The 6,193-nt window shown below is 33.2% G+C and overlaps 1 long non-coding RNA gene across 1 annotated transcript; it reads left to right on the forward strand.

Annotated features, from left to right (window-relative positions):
• LOC110267937 lies at nt 693-2,762 on the forward strand. The gene is made up of 3 exons (XR_002355921.1): nt 693-752; nt 867-981; nt 2,677-2,762. It is a non-coding gene; the product is annotated as an uncharacterized LOC110267937 (long non-coding RNA).

Genomic DNA, 6,193 nt, shown 5'->3' on the forward strand with positions numbered 1-6,193 from the left:
TAATTTTATAAAATTGTTATATTACTCATATGAATTTTATCCTAACACTAAATTCTCAAATAAAACCCTAATTTTAATCAAATTAAACTATAACCCCCCTCCTAATCTAACCTAACCACCGCCACTCCCTAACTCAAACTCAGCTCTATCCCGTCAGGAAAAGAAAGAAACGAAGGAAAGAAAAAGGGAAATGGGGAAGGGGAAAACCAGAGAGGAAGGAAGAGAACGTCGGAGAGGAGCCACCGCCGCACTACTGCCGCGTTGCTCAGGACCGTGTCCCGCTCCCTGCTGCGTGGCGCTCAGTGCCGCCCTTGCCGTCGCAGCCGTGTCGTCATCACGCACAAGAGGAGGAGAAGGGGAGCGAGGGGAGAAGAGGAGGGGATGACGCCGTGACTGGGCTCGCCGCCGTTGCGTCGCAGGAGCTGATTGTCATTGGGGAACGACCGCCGTGCCTCTGGTCGCCGGAATCACGGACTGGAGAGAAGGGGGCTGCCTCTCCTATTGCTGCTGCTTCGTTCTTTCATCGTAAGTGGTCTCTATTTCCAGTTCCATTGAATTCATTTCTGTTTTTTATTCCATTGAGTTTGAAACTGTTGCTGGAATTACGAACGCCGCCCTCGGTGCTGATTGGATTAACCACCATAGCTATTCTGTATCACCTTCACTTTCCATTATTTCTGTCAGGTCTCGTTCTTGCTGGTGAGGGCCGTTGGATTTGCAACAGCTCCAACTTTTATTTCCCTCTTGATTCGGTGAGTTTTTCTTGTTTTGGAACTTTCGCTGTTAGCGATTCATTATAGTTTATTGAGGATTTTGCAATGTTATTTGCTATTTGATTGAGTTTCGGTTATTTCTTATTGCATTAGAGTAACTATGGTTGCTGCAAAAGTGGTTTGGAACTGCGATTGTGGTTGCCGCTGTGATGAGCCGGGGGGAAAAGGGATTCAACGCATTTAATTATGCGGATTGCGAATAATTGAGGTAGGGGTGCTTTTCTTAAACTTGTTTTATTTTCCAGAGTTGTTATAAATCGATATTAATGCGTAAAATACATCTTTGGTGATTTTCTAAGTCTTATGAATTGAATAGAGTTGTTTTGGATGAATGAGATTATTAGTTTGATTGATAGATTGATCGATTGAGAAAGCTGAATATTCTGATTAGTTGACTGATGTTGTTAAAGTGGTTTTCCTTGAATTAATGGGAGAGATTTAATAATGGCATTTAGTTTAATTTTGGAAACGATTCGATTTTAGGAAAGGTTTAGTATTGAAATTTGATTTGATATTGAACCCGATTTGATATCGGAATTTGATTTTAAAACAAATTTGGAAAGGACCTGATATTTGAAAACGGTTTGTTTATTGAGAATAATTTACTATTTTGAAAATGGTTCAAACAAGGTTTGAGGAACGGTTTGGTTTGAAATTGTTTGAAAAAACCGAGAGTTCTTAATTATTGATTAATGCTATTGAATGAGACTGATTTAGATTGCGATTTATAGGATTGGTTGATTGGATTCTGGATTTTGCAATTTCCTTGTGTTGAGTGTGGTTGTTGTGAAAATTGTTACTAGAAGTGATTTGAATGATTAACAGGTATTTGGTTTGGTTTGGTTGGGACCCGAAAAGGGTGGCAAAGTCCGAGTTTTAGAGGAGATGCTGCCGAAATTTTATAAAATTGGAAGTTTCGTTTGAAGTAATTATTTAAAAAGATTTGGTTTTAAACGTTATATGTTTTAAGATTGATTTATTTAAAAGAAGAAATTATGTCTTGAATTGGAATTGTTAATGAACAGAATGGAAAGAAGGATGATGAGGATTTTCTTTGAAACATGGGTTTTGAATGAAATTGGAAATGAGACTTGAGTTGATGAATGATGATGATGTTGATAATGTTGAGATATGATCTTTGAATTATTCATATGGCTTATGAATTTGATTTATCTGAGATACGAGGTTCCCTCGATAAAGTACTATAGCTTGTCACCACGTGTACCAGGTTGAAAACTCGATACTCTGTTGGCCCTACGACGTAAGTGTGACCGGGCACTATATAAATTTCCGGGAATGTTACCCCCATTGATCAATATTGATTATTTGAGAAAAAGCTATGCATAGACTCTTGGGGATGCATGTCGGGGGACAGTCTAAGGACAATTCAGACTTGTCGGGCTGGCTGGATAACCGACAGATGAGCCTCATCAACCATAGAACAGGCATGCATCATATGCATTTGTATGCTTTGCTTGGGTTTGAACTTGTTTTGGTTTGCCTAATTGCTAAACTGTTCTTAACTGCTACTTGAACTATTTGCTGTAACTGCTACCTACTTGTGCTTTCCTTGTCTGTCTTTCTTGTGTTTGTCTTGGCGTGCTACGTTTGAGAATGAACTTTGGTGCTAAATTAATAACTGTGTTGTTTGATTGCGTGGTTGGTTTCTGATTGAGATTTTCTTATAAGAAAGGAAATGTTTCGGATTTCTGAAAGATTGAACATTGTTTCTTTGAAAAGGTTTTGAACAATTACCTATTGGTTTTTAAAAGATTCATAAGGCAATGATAATCACTGAGCTTGAAAATAATTTTCTTGTTAAATATCTTCTTATGACAACTTTGAAACTCCGTAGTGAGACCATGTGGTTAGGTTCTCACCCCCTACAGCTTTATCTTTTCAGGAACCAGATGAGGAAGCATTATGGAGAGTTATACTGCGTTTGGTTTATATATGTTGTTGTATTAATTAGATTATTTTCTTCCCTCGTCTTTGTTATTACAATTTTGTAAGAGGGATAGGAGTTGTATGTTATATATATATATATATATATATTATGTAAGAAGTCTTGTATATGAATCTATGTCTGCTTGTTTTTTTTAAGATAAAGTATTTATTTTCGGTTTTTAAAGAAATCAGCGATACAGTGTCGAGTGACATGCTTCTATTTTAATATTAAGTATATAAAGTAGTCGTAATACTTCTTGCTATCAGAGTGGCGCAGCCGGAAGCGTGACATTCTGGTAGTGAGGGTGTTACATATAAACGATGCGACTTTGAATTAAAGAATTATCGTTAGTTCACCTTTATTTGGTGATTTGATTGAAGATTGATTTTGATTGCGCATGTGTAAACGATGCGACTTTGAATTGAAGAATTATCGTTAGTGAATAAGTGTTTGTGCTTGTATGATATGTGATTGAGTTTGTTGATAGTTGATAGTCATAGTTTAGAAGATAGTTGATATAGATCTGATGATAGTTGATATAGATTTGACAATGATTGATAATGATTGATATAGAACTGATAATGATTGATGTAGCTCAGATAATGATTGATATAAATCTGAAAGCAAAGCTAATAGATATAGATTTGAAAATAGAAAAACAGATATAGATCAGAAAATAGAGATAACAGATATAGATCGGCAAATAGAGATAACAGATATAAATCGGAAAATAGAGATGAAATATATAGATAAGAAAATAGAGATATCAGATATAGATCAGAGAATAGAGATAACAGATATAAATCGGCAAATAGAGATAACAGATATAGATCGGCAAATAGAGATAACTGATATAAATTGGAAAATAAAGATGACAGGTATAGATAAAAAATAGAGATATCAGATATAGATCGGAGAATAGAGATAACATATATAAATCGAAAAATAGAAATGACAGATATAAATCAGAAAATAGAGATATCAGATATAGATCGGAGAATAGAGATAACAGATATAAATAAAAAAAATAGAGATGACAGATATAGATCAGAAAATAGAGATATCAAATATAGATTGGCAAATAGAGATAATAGATATCGATCGACAAATAGAGATATCAGATATAAATTGGCAAATAGAGATAACTGATATAGATCAGCAAATAGAGATAACAGATATAAATCGAAAAATAGAGATAACAGATCTAAGTTAAAAAATAGAGATGACAGATATAGATCAGAAAAATAGATATAGATCGGCAAATAGATATAACAGATATAAGTTAAAAAATAGAGATGACAGATATAGATCAGAAAAACAGATATAGATCAGCAAATAGATATACCAGATATGAATTAAAAATTAGAGATGACAGATATAGATCAGAAAAATAGATATAGATTGGCAAATAGATATACCAGATATGAATTGAAAAATAGAGATGACAGATAAAGATAAAAAAATAGAGATAACAGATATAAGTTGAAAAATAGAGTTGACAGATATAGATAAGAAAAACAGATATAGATCGGCAAATAGATATACCATATATGAATTGAAAAATAGAGATGACAGATATAGATAAAAAAACAGATATAGATAAGCAAATAGATATAACAGATACAACTCGGCAAATAGATATAACAGATATAGATCAGCAAATAGAGATAACAGATATAAATTGAAAAATAGAGATGACAGATATAAATCAGAAAAATAGATATAAATCGGCAAATAGATATACCAGATATAAATTAAAAAATAGAGATGACAGATATAGATTAGAAAAACAGATATAGATCGGAAAATAGATATACCAGATATGAATTGAAAAATAGAGATGACGGATATATATCAGAAAAACAGATATAGATCGGCAAATAGATATACCAGATATGAATTGAAAAATAGAGATGACAGATATAGATCGAAAAAAATAGAGATAACAGATATAAGTTGAAAAATAGAGGTGACAGATATAGATCAGAAAACAGATATAGATCGGCAAATAGATATACTAGATATGAATTGAAAAATAGAGATGATTGATATAGATCGGAAAAATAGATATAGATTGGCAAATAGATATACCAGATATGAATTGAAAAATAGAGATGATAGATATAGATCGAAAAACAGATATAGATAGGCAAATAGATATACCAAATATAGGTCGACAAATAGATATAACAGATATAGATCGGCAAATAGAGATAACAGATATAAATTAAAAAATAGATATAACAGATATAAATTGAAAAATAGATATAGATCGGCCTTTTTCGGGCCTTAATGATTTACTATATGACCTTTGTTTACAAAGGTGTAGGTAAGTTTGAAGCCATTGGAAGAAAATGGAGCCTATAGAAAGAAGGGTGTTTATTTCGAGACTCCACTGTGGGCACCAATTGTTCTTGTGTGGATAACCTAGACGTGACCTCGGCTAAGGGAGTCGACACTGAGCTTTTGCTTTCAACACCGAGCTATAAGCTGGGATGATCCGAGCTCTTCGTCTAAAGAGATATCACGTCACAGAGAGTACGAACAAAGGGAGAGTGTACCTGCAAAAGACACTCCGATGCTGAAGTTAGTACTGAGAATTCAGCGTATCCTTGTTGATGATAAAACATCATACCTTTATAGGTGAAGTAAGATAGGTCAGTTACGTTCTTGTTGATTATCTGAATTAATGAGCAGTTATTAGGTTTAATAAGTAATAAATATCTGGTCAGACAGTTTTATTCCAGGATGTAGTCCGTTGAGTCTGATTGTAACGTATAACGCCGAGTTATAACGTAACTGCCGAGTTATGGTGTGTAATGCCGAGTTATGATATAGGATTTGTAACGACCGTATTACTAATATAAAATATAAATTATATATAGAGTAAAAATGGTAGAGAGAAACAGAAAAATGGAGAGAGGTAGATGAGAGAATTTAGGAAGGGAGTTTATTAATTTTGGAAAAAAATATTTTCGCTCAATTTTAATAAGAGAGTGTCATGTGACACATTTGATTATTAAATTAGATAGTAATATATGATACATAATATAGGTATATTTTAATTTCAATTTTAATATTTTAATTTTAATTTTAATACAATTAAAGAATGTCATGTTGTACATTTGATTGTCAAATTAGTAATTAGTCATTGATATTAATAATGATATATAAATTAGATAAAGTGGTTGAAGGAATGAGAGAGATAGAGAAAAGAAGATGGACGAGAGGAGAACTCTTTAATTTTGAAGGGAAAGATTTGATTTCAATTGCAACGAGGGAGTGCTATGTGACACATTTTGGTTGTAAAATTAGTATAGAGAAGGAAAAGATTTAATTTCAATTACAATGAGAGAGTGACATGTGGCACATTTTGGTTGTAAAATTAGTAAGGATGAGAGGAGAATTCCTTAATTTTGGAGGGAAAGATTTGATTTCAATTATAATGAGAAAGTGACATGTGGCATATTTT

Source organism: Arachis ipaensis, chromosome B02, assembly GCF_000816755.2.
Source record: "Arachis ipaensis cultivar K30076 chromosome B02, Araip1.1, whole genome shotgun sequence".
NCBI lineage: Eukaryota > Viridiplantae > Streptophyta > Magnoliopsida > Fabales > Fabaceae > Arachis > Arachis ipaensis.